At 38.1% G+C, this 21,476-nt stretch overlaps 1 pseudogene; it reads right to left on the bottom strand.

Moving 5' to 3' along the window:
- Nucleotides 1-4,720: 4,720 nt before the first annotated feature.
- Nucleotides 4,721-6,302, bottom strand: LOC141500171 (transmembrane protein 254 pseudogene; annotated as a pseudogene).
- Between the last annotated feature and the right edge of the window lie 15,174 nt (nucleotides 6,303-21,476).

Genomic DNA, 21,476 nt, shown 5'->3' with positions numbered 1-21,476 from the left:
AAATTATCATCCTTATCTATCTTATTAAAATCTTTAAGTTGTGTGGATCAAATGAGATAAATGTTAAATGCTCTATAAATACTAGTTATTCTCTAGATTATAGTGACTATAAATTAGCTCTGTTTGTAGCTTTTGACTACCATGCATGATAAAAATTTAGACTCATTAAACAGATATTCAAGGTTGTGTGTGTGTGTGTGTGTGGGTGTGTGTGTAAAAATGTGCTCCAAACTAACCCTTCCATACTTCTTTTACCCAAACAACACAAAGAATGATACAGTCACAAATCTCTCCTCTGCATGTATCATATCAATTACCACTTTGCCTTTGTTTCCTTTATTTTCTTCCCCATTCCCACCCTCCAGTAGAATGTAAGCTCCTTGTGGAAAAGAGTTTTTTGTGTTTTCAAGTGTCTAATGCTTCGTGAATGAATGAACAAATGAATAAATAAATGAACCAACTAAGGAAGAGCCAGGACAACTATGTTAGTCAAAGATGAGATTCAGACTAGGACTAGACTCTTCCTTTTAAACATGACCTTTTCTGTCATGTTGCCTCCCCTCACCAAAATTATAAAGGGCGTTCCCCAAAGTTTTTTTTTTCCTTTATAACATTTAAAAATTTTCTAAATTAACTTTTGGCAATTTAAATTTTGAGTTCCAAAGTCCTAAAAATCTTAGTGTGGTTTTTAAGCTATTAAAATTTTAGGATACCCCCATATGACAGACAGCTATAGAAAATCCCAAATCTATTTTATCACATCTATGGACCATTTCATTAGAAAGGGATTCTATTTGTGCTGCTGCTAAATTAATTGGCCCCATCTTGAACAGCCATCAAATCACAGAACATCAACAGGAAAGTGCCTAAGAGGCCCTCTTGGTTTTGGATTAATACTTGAATTTTATTACTAGAATCTCTTGTGCAAATAGATGGGGTTTTGCTATTTTCTGTACAGAACCTTTAGGGCAGATAATACTTTACTTTTAGTTGCAAAATAGACCAGCAAAGAAATGCAAGTAACTGAATTGAATATACAGGATCACCTCAGTCATGCACAGGTAATTTTTCTTCCCCAGCTATCTGGAAATAGACAAAATGGTATTGTGAGTAAAATTAGCAACTGAATGGCCAAAACTTGCTTGGAAGCTCACTCTTCCTGTTCATAGGAGAGGCCCTAATTCTGAACCCATTTCCTCTTTAGACATAACCACCTTTTAAACTTTATAAAGAACCAGCCATTGTCTCATTCAATCCAATCACTGCTTTTAAAACCCCCATTTTCCCCTAGAATTAACTGATTTCTGAGTTGGAGGGACATCAAAGGTTCATAAGTATTCTCTTGGCATGTCATTATATGTATTTGGCAAACTTAAGAGTACCATTTTATCAGGTCCATTTAAATTCATTGCATCTGTGAAACCCCATGAATTAGTAGCTACAAGTTTTCCGAGACCCAATTAGAGATTACAAAGACAGAAATGATTTGCCCATGGTCACTCAGGTAGTCAGGATCTGAATCCAGGGGTCTCTTTGTCTATAAAACCACATTGCCTGTTGTCCCATGGGACTGGTCAGTGTAGCAAATTTCTAAAAGGAGGGTGATAGACGTAGAAAGCATCAAGGAAGCTGAGAGCCTAAATTGAAGCAAAAGGCAGATAAATGATTTTTTAAGAAACTAGAATTCTACAGTGGGTAGAATCAGGAGGACCCGGGTTCAAATTCGACTCAGATGCTTAATAATTGCCTAGTTGTGTGACCTTGGGCAAGTCACTTAACCCCCACTGCCTTGCAAAAAAATGAGAATTCTTGAGTCTCTCTTCCTTGTTATCCTCTGAGAACATCCCTGTCCAGCTCACATGTTGTTTTCCTTTATTCTCCAAGAAGGCTATTACATCAGAGAGGTGATTCCATGGCATGTAAGTGAATTGGATTTGAGTGAGGGGATGCTGTGCTAAGCCTCATTTTTCTCCTTCAGAACCATCTGGGTCCAGTGGCAGATCTGTGGTGTAGCAAAGCCAATGAAAGGAAACATAGATTCAGAACAGAAAAGAAGTCTAGATTTCAACTAAAGCCCAACTTCCATAGTCTACTTAGAGATGAGGAAGCTGGGATCTAGAGAAGTGGTCATTTTTTCCAAGGTCATACCAGTATCCAGTGGCAGAGGTGGGTTTTTAATTCAGACCATCTCATTCCAAAGACGTCCCTCTTTCCTCAAGACCACACTAATTCTATTTGGAACAACATTGCAAAATGATGACTTGGGATGGGTTTTTTATTGGGGTTTTTTGACTTATTCTGGTTTTGTTTTTATGGTAAACATGTTATTGTAAATTCACATCTGTGAATCCTCCCTCATATATCTCGATGAATTGTAAAACTATGCAACTAATCTGACAGACCCAATAGACAACCATAGCAGGATACTTGCAAAAAGGAGGCAGTTTGACCAAAATCAATGCCAACAATGGATGACATAAGAGAGCTTAGCTTTCCCTAAAGAGAAATCTTTTCATATGGAAATGTGCACAGGAAAACTGGATCTCTTCATCTAGAGGACAATGAAATCTAGTTGAAATATTGTGGGCGACATGGCTGACTTATTTTGGAATTTTGCAGTGTTTCCTGGTTTTCATGGAGACAGATTATTGTGATATCAGACACACATCTGGGAGATAACTGCAGTATTTACAATGGCCCTGGTTATTTTTCTGAAGAGGGTGAAGAGTGGTTTCTTTTCTGTCCCTTTCTGTAAAATTCCCATAAACTCTAGCCATGTATTTAAAATGGCAAACAATGCCTCTGGTGGGCCCCAGACTTTAGCGGCAGAGAGCTGGTTGGGAGGAGTCCTCATGAAGGCTTTTCCAACAATAGCCATTCCCATCCTGGCAATGTAGTCCTTGTTTCTGTGTGTTTCCCTCAAGGAATCTTGATCTTTCTCCATCACTCCATGTTGCCCTACTTCAACCCTAATGCATCTCACAGATTTTAAAAAATGTGTGAAAACACTTTTGTTTGGAAAGCAAAACCTTGGTCCTACACATCAAATGAATATTCTTCTTTAGGAGTCAGAAGGAACATGAAGAGATGGCCTCATCAAACCTTCCATCCTGGTGAAGATACTTGACCCTTGAATGGTAGTCATTCACTGGTCCTCCCAAGAGCACAGGTTACATTTCCAAAGCCCTCTGAACACTCTAGTATGACCATCCCACAGAAGATCATGCAGGTGGTCTTGCCACCAACAAATTCAAGAGACTGAAAAAATAGGACAAGCTTTTAAATATCTCCCATGTCTCTGATTCTGGGAAGACAAACTCGTCAAGAATACATATATTAGGGGTGACTAGGTGGCACAGTGGATAGAGTACCGCCTTGTAGTCAGGAGTATCTGAGTTCATATCTGACCCCAGACACAATACCTAGCTGTGTGATCTTGGGCAAGTCATTTAACCCCTTTGCCTTGCAAAAAAAAAATACATATTGCTGAAAAATCAAGTATTATTTCATCAGCTGTAGGAAGCTTATAACATGTTTATCCAGTCTTTTGATTTGGGTAGAAAGCTGTAAACTACCTCTCCAAAGTCTCTCCCAAACTTAAATCCAGTTGGACCCTTTTATACACCAGCCCCTTCCCCAGATTGGAAACACAAAGACTTGGGAATGGCTCTCTGTTTCCATTCACAGAAACATTGATCTCCCTGGAATCTGTCAATTTATAAGACTGGAGAGGACAGAGGCAAAGCACAGAAGCACCAAATGGCTTTTATATGTCAGTGTGAAAAAAGGCAGCTCTGGGGAGAGTGTTGCTAGTACTCATCAGAATTCCCTTATGTAAGAATTGCAGAAATAGGAGTCTAAAATTAGAAGAGAACTCGGCAGTGCTTCTATCCCCACCCCCTCTCCCCAAAGGAGGGGTTCTTAGTCTAAGGATTGATTTCAGGGAGAAGGTCTGTAAATTTGGATGAGGTAAAAAAGGCATCTTTATTTTCCCTAATTTCTACTTGAAATGTGGCTCATTTTCTTCATTTATTTAAAAATGATGTTAAGAAAGTATCCATAGGTTTCACCAGATTGCCAGATCCAGGACAAACCCTGCTCTAATATAAACCTAACACTTAATCATCCAACTGAACAAATATATCAAAATATTATATAATATAAAATAAACAAATCTATTTGGATAATAACCCAAAATAACAATTTAATAAATAATAACACATATGTTTTGGTAATAACCAAGATTTTGTTTCTACCTTTGGTCTCTTTAGTAAAAAAAAAAAACAGAAGAAGAAGAAGACAGTGGACAAAGGTAAAACTGCACCAGAATTGAGAAATTTGGAAGGGATCTTTAAAATTGATCCCTTACTTTTGAATTAGTATAAATTGTCTCAAAATGTCCATTTTGCCTTCACTTTTCTAATTTTCTTTCCTTCTTTTTGCACTTTATCACTTCCCCAAAACTTGAAGTGAGGACAAGAATAAGGGTTGTTTTGGAAGGAAAAGGGGAATAGAGAAGGAAGGAATGTAACAACCATTAGAATTCTTTATTATTTCAAGTCCTAAACTGGAAAATTAAGAGTCCTGGTGACTGAAGTTGAAGTAGAAATGAGGTTAAAATCTTTGAAGTAATTTTAGATATCATTGGGAAAAATTTTAATTAAAAAAACTAGTATAAGGGATGTTTTTGATGTCTATGTCTAGATAGCACTAATGAATTTCACTGTGGAAAGGGTTGGCTGGCTGGCATCTGATACTTCTTGCTTTTCTGGAAAAAGAGCAGAATTGAATTCTTTCAGACCTCATTTATCTCCTTGGGGGGGGGGGGAGATTGATTTATGGTATGACCTCCTCTTTACCCCTTTCTTCTCTCCGTGAAATTTAATGAACTTTTACCCTGTTTTAATAGTTAACTCACTTTTAATCCAGGGGCACTACAATGATCTTCTGCAATTTCATAGAGTTTATAACAAGTAATTTTTTTTTAGGTTTTTGCAAGGCAAATGGAGTTAAGTGGCTTGCCCAAGGCCACACAGCTAGGTAATTATTAAGTGTCTGAGACCGGATTTGAACCCAGGTACTCCTGACTCCAAGGCCACTGCTTTGTCCACTATGCCACCTAGCTGCCCCTTAACAAGTAATTTTTTTTAATTTTTGATTTTTTCAAAATTATATATTGAATTTATTACACATTTAAAAATGCTCTACATAATCAATCCACAATTTCATATATGTTAACTCTCCTTCTGTTTGACATTGTATATGGAAATGTTATATGGAAATTATATATATGTATATGTTATATGTATATGGAAATTAAGAATTTAAAAAAAAAGAGGCTATCGTCTTGTCATTCTGCAGGCCCAGAAGTGTTAACTGACTTTTGTATGTGTCTTATCTCTTCTACTAGACTATAAAAACCCTAAAGGGAGTTATTATGTAGTCAGTTAGTTGGGTCCCATTCTTTATGACCCCATTTGGGGTTATCTTGGAAAAGATACTAAAGCAATTTGCCATTTTCTTTTCCAGCTCATTTTACAGATGAGAAAATTTAGGCAAACAGGTTTAGGTGATCTGCCCTGGGTGATACAGCTTGTGTCATGTGTCTGAGGCTGAATTTGAACTCAGGTTCTCCCATCTCTAAGCCAGAACTCTAAATATAACTTAATTCATATTGTGACTTGTACAATATATAATAAATAATGTTTTTTGAGTTACACAGAATTCAATAAACCTAGTCAGGCAGCCTCTGCTCAGGGATGATGAAAATCATCAATTACTGTACATAATGATGAAAAGTTCTATGGTTAAAGAAAAGGAACCAAACCTATTCACAGTATAGACATTTTTTGAAACAATCAAATACTAAATTTTCAAAAAGATTTAAACAAAGTAGTAATGAAGATACAATGTACAAAAACATCAATTTCTTCTCTACTTTTTTTTTGCAATGGTAAGGTTTATAGGCAATTAAGATGGAGAGAGAAGCAATCCCAAAGAGGAATGTTTGCAGGAACCATAGCAGTCGAGCCCGACCATTTGTAATATCTTTTTTATTGCACAGTATCAAAGCATATATGGCTTCTCCCACATGAATCAACCAGGCAACCATAGTACATGAGTCCAAGATGGTTATCCACCAAGTACTGAGTAAAGAGTCTGAGAGAGCCAAGTTTCTGATAGGGGATGCTCTGAGGCCAGAGGACTACCCACGTGTAGTAGCCAAAGCTCCCCAGGACGAGGCCACACCAGCAGAGTCAGCTTCTCCTGAAGTAGGCTGCCCTGCCCCCCGCTGCTTCCATGATGGCCAGCTTGGCCTGCCCAGGCTGGATCGTGCCAGACCATGCTGGACCCGGAAAGAAGTGGACGCGGGGGCGCGGCCCAGGCTATAACAAGCAATTTTAAAAATATTTTAAATTTAAAAAAAATTTTACATAGAATTATTAATACAGTCATACTAGCACAGAGCCCCAAGTTAGGAAACTTGTAACATTCAAATAGGTTTGTCTCTTTGCCCTAATTTAAATGCTGTGTGTTTCTACTAAGCATTGGTTTCTTTCCAATTTCTTTTTTTTTCTCTTAGCATGTACTAAATGTCTAATATAAGCTTTCATGTTGAAAATGTATTTCTTTATATACAAAGCAAAATTGACAAAGAAGAAATTTTATGTAAAACAAGAAGTATGGATGGATGGTTGGATGGATGAATGATTGGATGAATGGATGGATGAATGTGCCTGACACTGGACAAGTGTGGGGAAAGAAAGTTGGGGAAACAGTAGACATTTTAGATCTTCTCTCAGTCCTTGATGGTGATTGCAATCTTTTTTGGAGGCAATGATGTAAGTGACTTGCCCAAGGTCACACAGCTAGTAAGTATCTGAGGCCATATTTGAACTTAGGTCCTCCTGACTCCAGGACCATGTTCCATCTCCTGTACCACCTTGATTACGATCAGCTTTGATCAGAATTGACCCATTTCTGCCTCTTTTCTCTGCCACAGGTCAGGTCTCCTTTCTCTCTGACTCAGTTTCTGTCTCTGATTCTGTTTCTGATTCTTTTCCCTTTCCATCTCCCTCTGCCTTTGTTTCCCTGTCTATCCTCCTTTTCTCTATGTCTTTGTCTCTCTCTTTGTGTCTCTGCCTCTGTCCCTCCTCTCTGCTTCTCTCACTGCCTCTGTCTCTGTCCCTGTTTGTCTCTATCTTGGTCTCTGTTTCTGTCTTTATCTCTCCCTCTCTCTCCCTCTGCCCCCACTTCTTTTTCCATTTCCCAAATGTTGCTACTTTTCACCAAGCTGGATCATTTCCCAAACAAAGCTGACATCATCATCTCCCAGCTTGCCACTGCTTCTCAGCTCATATAATCCTCACTCCTCCCTTTCAGTCTATTCTTTATGGGCATTAAACATGGACACACACACACACACACACACACACACACACACACACACACACACTACAAACATTTCCAGGAATAACTCGTCTGCCTACTGACTCAAAGATTCAGAGAATCCAAATAACTCTTAGACATGAAAAAAGAATTGTTGTCCCTTTGAATTACAGATATCAACATGCCAGTCAGTTCTCATGTCCCTATTTCTTATATATGCATACACACAATGTAGATCCCCAAATCTTTGTGAAGTTTTAAGCTGTTAAATCTTAAACCTCACTAAGACTTTTGGGACAACCTGTAGATACACAAACATGTATGTCTCTGTATGTCTATGTGTATATGGGAGCAACTACAAAGTTGATGATCAGGAGCAGTTAGCAGAGACCCACATAGTCTTTCTGGTTCTATGTCAGAAAAAGACACCCATGGAGACAAATTCCAAGGTGATCAGGAAATAGCATTTAAAGAAAACAAATTTTAACCTGGAAGCACTAGTTAAAATGGGATAACTCTGCTCTATTTTCCAGAGCTTGTAATTCTTTTTGAAAAGAAAACAACTAGGGGCGGCTACGTGGCGTAGTGGATAAAGCACCGGCCTTGGAGTCAGGAGTACCTGGGTTCAAATCCGGTCTCAGACACTTACTAATTACCTAGCTGTGTGGCCTTGGGCAAGCCACTTAACCCCGTTTGCCTTGCAAAAACCTAAAAAAACCCCCCAAAAAACCCAACTACTTCCAGCCAAGGATCTGGGTTTATTCTAGTTCCATGATTGCATATCTTAGGGACTTTGCCTCTTTAAAAGAACTGAAGCAGGAAGGTATATTGAGTTCAGAGAACAATAAGGAAGTCCGTTCCTCCTCTTTCTCTTCCTCTTCTTTCTTTGTCCCTTTCTCCTGTCCCTCCTCCTTGTCATTCTTCTTTCTCCTCTTCTTCTCTCCTTTATCTGCTTCCTCCTCTTTCTTTGTTTCTCCTGTCCCTCCTCCTTGTCTTCTTTTCTTCCTCTTCCTCCTCTTTGTAGTTTTTCTCTTGTTTCTTCTTGTCATTCTTCTCTTTCTCCTCTTTCTTTGTCTCTCCTCTTCCTCCTCAACTTTCTTCTTCCTTCTCCTTTTTCTTTCTTTCTCCTGCTTCTTCTCATCTTTCTTCTTCCTTTCTTCTTTCTCCTTTTCTTCTTCCTCTTTCTTTGTCTTTCCTTTTTCTGTCTTTCTCCTGCTTCTCAACTTTCTTATTCCCTTCTTTCCTTGTCTCTTTCTCCTGTTCCTCATCATCTTTCTTCTTGTCTTCCTCCTCTGTCTCTTTCTCCTCTTCTTCCTCCTTGTCGTACTTCTCTTCTTTTTCTTTCTCCTCTTTCTCCTCTACTTTCTTCTCTTCTTCCTCCTGAGGACTCCAGATGAAGGCAGAAGCCAAAGCAGCCAGGGAGCCCAGTGGGGCTGGACTTGGCAGTGACCAGACATACCAACAGAACATTTCACGTCACACCCACTTACTATGAAAAGATGACATTCAGCAAAGATTGTAAACCTTGAGAGGTCAATTTTCCAGGTAGGAACAAGAAAAAAAAGACAAGGAGGAGGAAGAGGAGGAAGAAGAAGAAAAAAAGAATGACTAGGAGGAGGGACAGGAGAAAAAGTCAAAGAAAGAGGAGAAAGAAGAATGACCAGGAGGAAGGAGAGGAGAAAGAGCCTTCTGGCTGCCAAGGATTTTGCTTTTGTGTGGGTCTCTTGGAGTACCTGGAACCCAGGAAAGCCCAATGAGAGCCTCTAAGCACTAAATTCATTTTATATTAAGATTTCTAGGAACACATTGACTATGTAAAATGAGTTACATATATGCTTCATAAGATCAAAATTTATGTCAGAAATTCAATTATTTTTCATTCACAAAAGCATGCTCTTTATCATTTTGGAAGAAAATTCTGTACTATGAGTTTTAGGCACAAGTCAGCGATTAATTAAATAGAATTCTAAGCATTTTTCTGAGGAGGAAGAAAAGTTCATATCAGCAGAATTTCCCTATGCCTGTGGAAATCTTTCAGACTCAATCTATCTCTATACTATTTCTAGTATCTTTAATGGAGGCAGGAAGGTAGTTCAGTGAATGGAATGCTGAGTCTAGATTCAGGAAGACCTGAGTTCAAATTCAACCTCAGACACTTGCTAGCTATGTTACCCTGGGCAAATCATTTAACCTCTATTTGTCTTAAGCCACTGGACAAGGAAAGGACAAACCATTCCATTCCATTATCTTTGACAAGAAAACCCTATAGACACAACTGGTATGCTATGGTCCATGATGTCAACTGAATAGCAAAAGTATTCTCAAACAAAGATGCATTTCCATAATAAGATTAAAAACACACTTGAAGAGTTAGTATTGACAGTATTCATTCATCAAACAAAACAAAAATCACTTAAAATATTGAATATTCTTTTTTTTATAGTATTTTTAGGTGGTTTTTTTTTTTTGCAAGGCAAATGGGGTTAAGTGGCTTGCCCAAGGCCACACAGCTAGGTAATTATTAAGTGACTGAGGTCAGATTTGAACTCAGGTATTCCTGACTCCAGGGCTGGTGCTCCATTCACTGTGCCACCTAGCTGCCCTAATATTGGATATTCTAAAGGATCATTTACCCAATTATTTTAAGTTTAGTCTCCCTTTCACTGCTTTTTTCCAAAGTTTCATCTTTGGGGCAGCTATGAGGCACAGTGCAGTCAGGAGGACCTGAGTTCAAATGTGGTCTCAGACAATAATTACTTAGCTGTGTGATCCTGGGCAAGTCACTTAACCCCATTGCTTTGTAAAAACCAAAACACAAACAAACAAACCAAATATTTATCTTCCATCTTGGCCATTAACTTAATCACTTCAGGGAGAAGTTCTTCCTGGGCTAAGGAGAGAGCTCTATCTTTAGAAATTCATTAGGAAATAAAGGTGAAACCAAGATGGCAGAATGATAGGAAACCACAAAAATCTTCCAAACAGAGCTAGAAAATGCATCAGAATAAATCCAGGTTGGGAAATCCAAGAAAGTCACAGTAAATCATTTCTCCATTCTAGTTTGGCATATAGGAAGATAGAGAGAGATGTCTGTGGCCACTAAACATAAGGTCAGGTCAAGAGCACCTTAGAGTGGAGCAATCTAGTGCCCAGAGAGAGACTGTGTATTAGGACAAGAGTAGGTCCCAGCCTTTTCCAGGGCACCCCTACTGGGGCATACTATGAGGACAGGTGCCAGCTGGTAGATTTGTCACCCATTTCTCAGTTCTGGGTCACTAATCCAAGGTAAAGTGAGATAAGGACCTGTGCAGGGCATGGTGTTCCAAGTAGAGGAGACCCCAAGTGGAGTACAGAGAATGGAAAGTTCAAAACCTGTAGCCTCAGGAGTGTGACTCAACCCTCAGACACAAAGCATGGACTAACTTCCAAAGTCTAGGCCCGAGTGCATAGGAATAACTGAGGTGGAGATCCCAGAAAAAGGGTCATCTACATTTGAACTGCCCTGAGAGTTTTCCATCTGACTGAGAAAGGACAGAGTCTATCAGCAGTCTACAGATACCCAAACCCAGGGTCAGAGCTCAGACCAGGTGGGCAGTGATCTGTCCTTGCCCCAGATCAAGTCACTCTGAGAATGATGAAAGCTTGCAGGTTCTGAAATAACACAATCCTCAATATCCCAAGAAAGCATCAACTTGGACCGGCCTAGACCTAGGACCCCTAGAAGTGTGGCACAGTCCAACCCCAAAATCAAGTCCAAAAAATCAGGAAGGAAGTTGGAAGAATGAGCAAACAGAAAATGGAAAACCACTATTAAAAAGCCTATTAGGATGTTGGGGATGCTCAGGACCCAAACATAAAAGAAGAGAATGACTCCAACCATCCACAAACACATCAAAGAAAAACATAGCTTGTCACAGACTCAGCTAAAATTCCTAGAAGAGATGAAACAAAAGTTTTAAAAAAATTTAAAAGTGGTTTTCTAAATAAAGAAATGAGAGCTATGTGAGAAAGCGTTTGGCATAAGAGAACAAAACCTTTCCCAAGCAAAGAATTCCCTGAAAATTTGAATGGACCAAATAGAAACTAATGACTCCAGGAGACAACAAAACTCCAGAAGACTGAAATAGTTGAAGAAAATATAATGTACCTCATAGCAAAAGAGTTTATTTAAGAATCACTGGACTACCATAAAGCTATGACCAAAAAAGGAGTCTAGATATATTTTTAAAAATATCAATAAATGAATAACTCAAATCCCTGAGAACCAAAAGACAAAGTGGAAACAGAAAGAATACATTAGACAACTCCTAAAATAAACCCCCAAATGAAAATACCCATAAACATTATAGCCAAAATTCAGAGAAAAAAATGCAACAAGAAACCAAAAAGAATGAATTCAAATCCTAAGGAGCCGTGGACAGGATCACACATGATCGGGTAAACCCATCATTAAAAACTGAGAGAGCTTGGAATATGATATTTTAGAAGGCAAAGGATGTGGGCTTGTAGCCAGCAATAATTTCCTCATTCAGTTATGTGCAACCACACATGGACTTCATTTGGGGTTTTCTTGGCAGAGATACTGGACTGGTTTGCCATTTTCTTTTCTACTTATTTTTATTGATAAAGAAACTGAAGCAAAAAGGATTAAAGTAACTTGCCCAGCTAGTAAGTATCTGAGGCTAGAATTGAACTCATGAAGATGCACTCTATCTGCTGTGCCATCTAGCTGCCCAAAAAATAACTTACCAGCCCAAAATGAGTATAATTCTATGGGGGGGGAAATTGACTTTTATTGAAATAAATCCCTTCCAAGCATTTCTAATGAAAAGACCAGAGCTGTGGAGGAAATTTGAAATTTGAGCACAGAAGTGAATAGAAATATCAAAAAGTAACCATGACAAAGGACAAAACAAGGATAAATTGCTTAAATCCAAAAAGAGCTAGATGATACAAAATGACTAATATGGAAATGTTTTACATGATTGCATATGTAAAACCTATATCAGATTGCTCACCATCTGAAGGAAAGGGAGGGGAGGAAGGGAAAGATAGAATTTGGAACTCAAAACAAAAAAAAAAAGAACATTTAAAATTGCTTTTACATGTAATTGGTGGGGAAAGGGGAAAGAAAATCTTAGTTTTTAAAAAGGAAGAAGATAACACGTGCTTATCTCCGGATAGAAGGATTAATAATGCAGAATGAAATAGCCAATGTGGACGTTTGATCTTATTGATTATATATGTGTAAGATTGGTTTTGGTTCTTTTGTGTTCTGAATTGGTGAGTCGAATAGTGAAATGGAGGATGAGAAGCTGAATTTTGGCTGATTAAAACAACATTTAAAAAAAAGAAAGAAAATTTGAGATCTGTGGTCTACACAAAGATCTACCTCCATTCCTTAGGACTCACGATTAAACATGTTGCCCATCTCCTGACAGGTGATGGATTCCTAGCACAGATTAAGATAGATAATTAGGTAGGTTGATAGCTAGCTAGCTAGACAAATAGATATAGTGATAGATGTATAGATATATTGTTAGACGTGGCCAATGCTTTTATTTTCCTTGACCATATATGTTTGTAACAAACATTTGACTTTTCTTGCTTTCTCAATGGGATGGAGGGAAAGGGGAAGTGGAAGGGAGAGAAGGATGACCTTTGAAAATAAAATAAAATTTAAAAAGCAAATAGCAAAATTTAATTTAATTTTTAAAAAAATTGAAAATAAATAGGCCTTTGATAAGAATGATGTAAAATCATTTCATTGCAGGACATTTTTCAGAATCAATAATTAATGAAGAAACACTAAGCTCATAAGAGAATTTTTAGATTTAGCTAATATTTTTGCCTAAGATAGTAGGTTACAGCTTTAATGGAAGTTTTTTGGATTTTAGCCCAGACCTCTAAAAGTTTAACTCATGTGATTAACTGATTAAAGATAAAAGAATTTCTGGTTCAGTTTTATTAACTATTTATTGCTGTTGAGCAATTCCTGATTAGTTTGTAAATTCCAGAGACATTTTTTAATATTTGCTGATCAGGTTATTATTATTTTACCAGATGAAAATCTTCTCTTGTTTTCTTTGATGTGTAAGCCTTTTTCCCTCTCTATTTGTCTGTTATATAATTTACATGTTTATCTTTGAAATGTAAATCTTCTTTTTGTTTTTGCTAGGGTTAAGTGACTTGCCCAAGGTCATATAGCTAAGTAAGTATTAAGTGTCTGAGATGGAATTTGAAGTCAGATCCTCCTGACTTTAGGGCTGGTGCTGCCCCCTTGAAATGTAAATCGTTGCTTTTCTTTTTAGCTCCAGTAAAATCCCACTCCAATCCTTTTTGCTAATGCAACTAAAGATTATATGAGAATTCTGAAAACTTCTAATAGTGGCTCATTGGTCACTTAGACAACAATGAGCCAAGTTTATAATGTCAATTATTAAAATATTTCTATTTATTGATAAACATAATTAGTAGCAATCCCCTTTAGGTGTTTCCATATCAATAAAGATTTTAGATTCAGAGAAAGAAAATAAGCATTTTTGTTGTTCAATCATTTTCAGTTGTGTCCTGTCCTTACCACAACCCTGTGATGTATAGGTACAGATGAGGCAACTGAGGCAGCTAGTTTAGATGACCTACCCAGAGAGCCAGTAAATGTCTACCTCAGGTCTTCCCAAACCTTCCTTTGTTTAGTAGTTTGTGTTGTATTTAACTCTTTGAGATCCCAGTCTGAGTTTTCTTGGCAGAGATACTAGAGTGGTTTGCCATTTCCTTCTCCAGCTCACTGACAGATTAGGAAACCGAGCAGGGTCAAATGACTTGCCTAGAGTAGCACAGCTAGTGTCTTGAGGCAGGATTTGAACTCAGGTTGTCCTGACTCCCGGCCTAGGTTTCTACTGTGACACCTAACTGCCTCTATATTAGACTAAAGCACTATTCTACTATTATTTTGTCATATGTAGCCTAAAGAAAGAACAAGGCAGAGCCTCAGTATGCTTTCACATTAATATAAAGTTTCCTAAGTAACTTAGAAGTATTTGGGGACACCTAGAAAATTTAATGATAAAGAATAAATTAGGGAACATAGGTGGGGGATGAATTTGGTGTTGGGGGACACGTTTCCCCATTGTTAATTGTGTTGCCAAATTAGCCCTTGAAAACAATAGCATCTTCTTTGGAGGATGTGTCAGAAGCAGCCCAGGGAGCATATGGCAGGAGGAATGAAACAATGACGTGTCTGGCAGAAGGAAAAGCTGGAATTCCTGCCCATCTAGCTGGTGATGCTGCCCAGGGTTCGGTTCTGGTGTCTTTGCAGGCCAGGAGAATGGTGGCTGGCTCCCATTTTCCTATGGAGAAGGGCTCACAGTATGGACTAGGCTGAGGCAGTATCCCTGGGACACTGGGGGACTGATGCTCCTACCCCATGGTCCATTCAAAGCCTTTAAAAACCTTCTAGAGATGGTTCTTGGGTCTTTGTCCCATGAGGATGAAGGCAATTGAGAACATCATCATTGCAGGTATATGCCCCTTCAGTGATCAAAATTTACATTCCTCTAGGCAGAGAGAACCCATAGGTAAGGATATGATACCTTCTGTGGATAGAGGGAAGAGAAGGAGAGGGAAGAAAAAGCAAGAGAGAGAGAGAGAGAGAGAGAAAGGGGGAAAAAGAAAAAACTGTGTCCTTAGTGGGGCAGCTCTCCTCCTACTCACAGAGATTTGTCCTTCATTCTTATTTTATTTTATTTTTGTAAGGCAATGGGGTTAGGGGACTTGCTCAAGATCACACAGCTAGGTAATTATTAAATGTCTGAATTCAAATTTGAACTCAGGTCCTCCTGACTCCAGGATCTGTGCTCTATCCACTGTGCCACCTAGTTCCCCTGTCCTTCATTCTCGAAGAGGGTCATGACAACAGGGAGGTGATACCAAGACTGGCAAGTGAATTGGATTTGAGTGGGGGGTCCTGGGCTAAGTCACCAACCTCACTGGTCCTCTGGAGCCATCTGAGTCCAGTGGCCAGATAGGAATCTGGATGACTGGAGATGACCTTGGATGCAGTGGGAGATCTTGGTCAGGATTTGGATCCTGACTGGCTCACAGTGAATGTAAATAGCAATTGTTTCTATTTTGACCAGAAACACTGAGGGTCTTCCCTTCCAAGTTTTTTTGTGGTTGTTTGTCTCTGTAAAAGTCATACAATAACACATTTCTTTCTTATCTAGCCTTAATCACTAAATGGATGTTGCCTCAAACTGAAACTGGTCAAAGACCTAAAAAGACCTAGGTCTTCCTGCATCCAGGGCATCCCTGATCCATATGGCTCCAGAGAAGAAAGTGAGGCTGGTGACTTGGCACAGCCCTCCCTCACTCCAATTCACTTTCATGTCATGGCACCACCTCCCTGATACCATGGTCCTCTTTGAGAATGAAGGACAAGCAGCAACACTGCCCCTAAACTGAAGATGGGAGTGACCACCCTACTCTCTCCTGTAGCCCTGGGTCTACCATTTTCAATGGTACCATAACCACTGCAATACTGTCCTGGGCCCCCGGTTCTTTCCACCCCTCCATCCCTCTCTCTCTCTCTCTCTCTCTCTCTCTCTCTCTCTCTCTCTCTCCATTATGTCTGTGAGATCTCAACACTGCCCTATTCTGGCTGCATCCAAAAGTCACATAAGACAAATTCCTGGTATAATCCCTCACTAATCTGATTTTAGAGGTAGTTTGGTGGTGCAGTGGATGGAGTGTATCACTTCTTGGAGAGGACTTGCACTGAGGGGTGGCATTCCCAGGTGATGGCTGGTCATGGACACTAGCCTGCATACTAATCAGGTTCAAAAGTAAGCAACAATTCAAAAGCTTATCAAAAAATGATAGGTAGAAACTCCTATTGCATGTAATTGGAAAACAAAAGATTTATATAATAATAAAAACAAAGTAAGCAACAGGTATGTGGTTTGTTCCTTAGAAGCAGGTCAGGGTTTCAGTTAGAGCTGTTAGCCTAGAATAAAGCTTGAAAAAGAATAATTAAGGAAGGAATCTCAGACCAAAAAGAAACCCATCTAAAAGTCAATGACTCTATGAGGCAACAAGAAATCTCAAAACAAAATAAAAATAATATGAAATATTATTGAAATAATGAAATAATAGAAGAATGTAAGATATCACAGAGCAAAAACAACTGACCTGGAGAACAGATCAAGTAGAGCTATTTAAGAATCACTGCACTACCTAAAACCAGTGACCAACAAAAGAGCCTAGACATTCCATTTCAAGAAGTTATCACTCAACGAATCAATCCAATCTCTTAGAATAACAGGACATGGGCAAGCCACTTAACCCCATTGCCTTGCAAAAAAACCCTAAAAATAAATTTAAAGAATAGAATAACAGGCAAAGTAGAAATAAAAAGAATATTATCAGTCATCTCCTGAAAGAAACCCCCAAAATGAAACATCCCAAGGACAACATAGCCAAAGTTCAGAAAAATACAAGTAGACAAAAGGAGAAAATTAAAATTAAAGAGTCACAGTTAGGATCACATATGATTTAGTAGCCACCACCAAAATACAGCAGAATTTGAAATATGATATTCTAGGAGGTAAAAAATACAGAGGTATAGTCAAGAATAACTTAGCCAGCAAAACTTAATATATTTATACAGGGGAGGAAAAATGAGCTATTAACAAAATAGAGGGCTTCCAAGCATTCCTCGATGAAAAGAACAGAACTACCAAGAGACTGAACTGCATATACACAAGGTCAGAGAAAAATAAAAAGTAAACATTAGTGAACAACCATAAGGGATTTATGAATCAATGAAGATCAAATCAATCATAAGGATCAACTGTTTACATTCTAATATGAAGAGAGAATCTCAAAACCCTGCCCCAGAAGGTCTGGGAATTATTCTATTATGTCTTAATGATCTTAAAAGAAGACTGGAAAAGAAAGATTAGGGAAAATTATCTCACATAATTGAATACAAAAGTAGAGTTCTAGATAACCAAGAGGGGGTGGGAGGGAGTGGGTGAAACTTGGACGTCACTCTTATTTGAACTGGTCAAAGGAGGGGAGAATATACTTACATAAAAAGATTTTTGGTAAAGAAATAATATTTCACTTAAAAAGAAAAATAGGAGAGAGAGGTAGAAGGAGAATTAGTGGGAGGATAGATTAAGGAGGGAATTAGTCCTTGGTAAAATACACTTGACCCAAGTGTAAAAATATTAATAGTTTTTTTTTTTTGCAAAGAATCTGAATTGGAGGGGAGAGGGTGATTGGTGAATGACTGAACAAATTATAAGAATGTGATGGAATAAAATTGGGCCATAAGAAATTATGGTTTCAGAGAAACTTGGGAAGACACATATGAACTGATGCAGAGTAAAGTGAGCAGAACCAGTTTAACAATTGTAACAATATCGTAGAGACAAATAACTTCAGAAGACTTTGTAGCTCATGCTCTCCACCTCCTAAAAAATAGGTGAAGCTTTTAGAGTTATATAATAAGATACACACACAATCTCACACACACACAATGTCTCTCTACATAGCTATGAAATGTATATATAAATATTTGAAAAGAATTGTATGTATAAACATACCTATAGAAATATCTGTAAATGTGTATGTATAATATAAATGTTTATAAATACATATGTATATATATCCACACATAAATCCATCTACACATATAGCATATGTAATGTTTTTCCCTTTCAAACATGGTCAATGAAGAACTATGTTTTACATTTTTCCTAACAATCCAGTTATAAAATAAAACCATATTTTTCTTTCATTATCAATTAAAATAGGAGGGAGAGAAAATAGATTTTTTACTGACTGAAAAAAATTTTAAAGAAAAAGAAAGAAAGAAAGAAAGAAAGAAAGAAAGAAAGAAAGAAAGAAAGAAAGAAAAAAGAATGCTGAGTTTGGAAACATAGGACTTGAGTCTGAATCCTAGTTCTGCTTCTCCCTCCTCAAGTGATTTGGGGTGAGTTCAGTCATCTCTGTGGGCCCTTAATTTTTAACACATAGAATAAGAAAGTTAGACAGATGAGGTCGTCTTTTCCAGCTCTAAAAGTACAATGCAATTTTATTTTATTAATTACAGTAGCATCTATGTACATTTGAAAAGTTCTCACACATATATATGTAAGATGTTGTTCAGTCATTTTTCAGTTATATCTGACTCTTTATGACTCCATTTAGGATTTTCTTAGCAAAATTATTGCAGAGGTTTCCTTCTCCAGCTCATTTTACAAATGAGGAAACTGAGGCAAAGAGTTAAGTGACTTTTCCAAGGTCACACAGCTACAAAGTGTCTGAGGTCACATTTGAACTCAAGTCTTCCTGCTCCAGGCCCAGCACTCTATCACCTGTGCCATCTGGTTGCCCCCATATATGTGATCCATGTTATTTATTTAGTATAAATATAAATATGAAAATAATGCATGATATAATAAATAATAAATATTTATGAATATTATATAATATTAAACATATAAATAAATAAAATACTTTTGCTTGTTTATTACACTAATATATGATAATATCTCTGACTTCACTTTATTTTTTTCTGATGTTTTAAATTCAAGCGTTATTCTGATGTTTTCTTCACTTTTAGTCACTAATAATTAACATCCCAGTTCCATTAATCCAAATAACAAATTAAATTTATAAAGGAATATTATTCCCATGATATAGCAAATAGTATAATAAGCATTTTCCCAACCCATATTTTAGGGGCACTCTCTCCTATATCACTTGTTTGGGATGCATATGAATTCAAGGACCACTTAAAATTACTAAGTAGTTCTTAGGGTTTGTTGCTCCTAGGTTGGGAGCCACTGACCTGGTCATTGAGGAAATGAGATTTAGATTTGGAAGGGTTTAAGTCAGAGGGTATCTACTATAACTTCCTATTCAATCAACTCATATGGTTCCCTATTATCTCTAGAATTAATTATAAAAACTTGTTCATAACCCCTTTATAATCTGTCCTCTTCCTAATTTTTCAGTCTCTTACACCTTACTTCCCTCTCTTATTCTGCAATCTAAGTGACACTGACCTCCATGTGGTTTCTCACATAAGACACCTCATTTCCCACCTCCAGGCATCTGCCTTCATCTTCATTTCTATCTCCTGGCTTCCCAAATTTCCTTAAGGTCTCAATTAAAGTCCCACTTTCTGAAAGTATCCTTTCTCAAATCTCTTTAATCTTGGTGTCTTCTGAGATAATTTCCCATATATTTATAGTTATATAAATAATATGATATTGTATGTTTATTCTAAATATTTTGATTGTGCAGGCTTATTGTCTACCTTGTTAGACTGTGACCTCTTTCAGAATAAAGACTATTTTTGCTTTTTTTTTCCTTTTATCTCCAGAGCTTAGCTCACTATCTGGTAATATTTATAATTAATAGACGCTTGTTGACTTGTTGAATTCACTCTCATATTACAGAAAAAAGGAGCTGAGTCTCAGAGAAGTTAAAGGACTTTTCCAAGATCACCCAGGAAACAAGTGGCCAGAGCCAGGATTTTCTGATTCCAAATCCTCTTTTGCTAACTTGAAGCAGAGACCCAGAGAGGGTAGGCAATTTCTCAAGGTCACCCAATAAATATAGACTAGAGAACAGTGTCAATTTGGTTTCTGTAAGGAAGGCAGAACCAAGAATCTTGACCTTGACCCAACTCACTCATTACAGCCCAAGGAAAACTCCTCACCCTCTGCTCCAAGGGCACCCCCACCTTCCCCACTCCCTTGATTGACAGGAGTAGTTGTGTGTGACTTCCCTGGGAGAGGGCTGTTACTGAAAGATGAGTGTTTGGGTCAAAGCTGGGGATTGCTGAAAGACCCACAAAGTTTCCCAAATGCAAACCTGCACCCTCCCTTCCTGCTATTCAGTTCTGGGCCCAGATCACTGTTCAGCACAGATGAACTAACCACAATAATCAATGACATTTGTCAGATGGGGAAGGTCTGCAAAGTGCTTCACACCCATGAAGGGTCTGATTATCAAAACCTACCCTGGGAGGCAGATCTGATCCACAGGAAGGGGTGGACATAGTCAGAAGCACCAGAGTCTTCCCTTCAGCTCAATGTCTGTTAGTGAGTTGTGGATCATTAGCTGTGAGACCCTGGGTGAGTCACTCCCCCTCAGTTTGCCTCAGTTTCCTTCCCTGTAAAATAGAGATAATAATAGTACCTACCTCCCAGGATTGTTGTGAGGATCAGATGTGCCTGCTGGTAGTTGCTTTATAAATTATTCCTCCTCCCTTCCTTTCCCTTCCATGGAGTTAAAGCTGGAAGGGACCTCAGAACCCAGAGAGTCCAATTTCCTCTTTTTAGAGGAGGAAACTGAGACATAGAGAGGCTACATGACTCACTAGTGTCCCAGATAGTGAATGTCTGAGTTGGGGTATGGAGGTTTCCTGGTTTCAGTTCTAATGGTCTATTCATTTCTGAAGCACTATCTCTAGGATAGCTCATTCAATGGCACACATCAAAGTTTGGACAACAGATTCCATGAATGAATGAATGAATGAATGAATGCTAGGTAATTCAATGGATAAAATGCTAGAACTGGAGAACTTACCTTAGATACTTCCTGGCTAGGGGATCCTGGTAAGTCACTTAAGGGATGCCCATCTCAGTTTCCTCATCTGTAAAATGAAGTACTAATGCCAATATCCCAGGGATTTTTAAAGGCAAAAAGAGACTATATTTACAAAGAGCTCTGTAATTGTTAATGTGCCACATGAATTCTAGTTAGTATTTTTAATTTTAAAAATTATTATCATGTCCTATTATGTGCTACTTGTGGGGAATACAAACAAAAATAAAACAGTCTTTGCCCTCTGGGAACTTACAATCTAATGAAAGAAGCTGTACCCATAAGGGAATAGTGGCTAGGGAAGATAATTCTGGTCTAGGACATCACAGGACCTTCCAGCAGAGTTACTAGTGCAAACCATTAAATAATCAACAAATATGAAGAGCCCACTATATGAGAGGCGATGTCCTAAGAAGAAATGGGGTCACAAAAAGAGTCAAATCACAATCTCGGCCCTCAAG

The sequence above is a fragment of the Macrotis lagotis genome, chromosome 1 (assembly GCF_037893015.1).
Source record: "Macrotis lagotis isolate mMagLag1 chromosome 1, bilby.v1.9.chrom.fasta, whole genome shotgun sequence".
NCBI lineage: Eukaryota > Metazoa > Chordata > Mammalia > Peramelemorphia > Peramelidae > Macrotis > Macrotis lagotis.
Note: the sequence above shows the minus strand (reverse complement) of the source record. Positions and strands in the feature narration are given on the sequence as shown.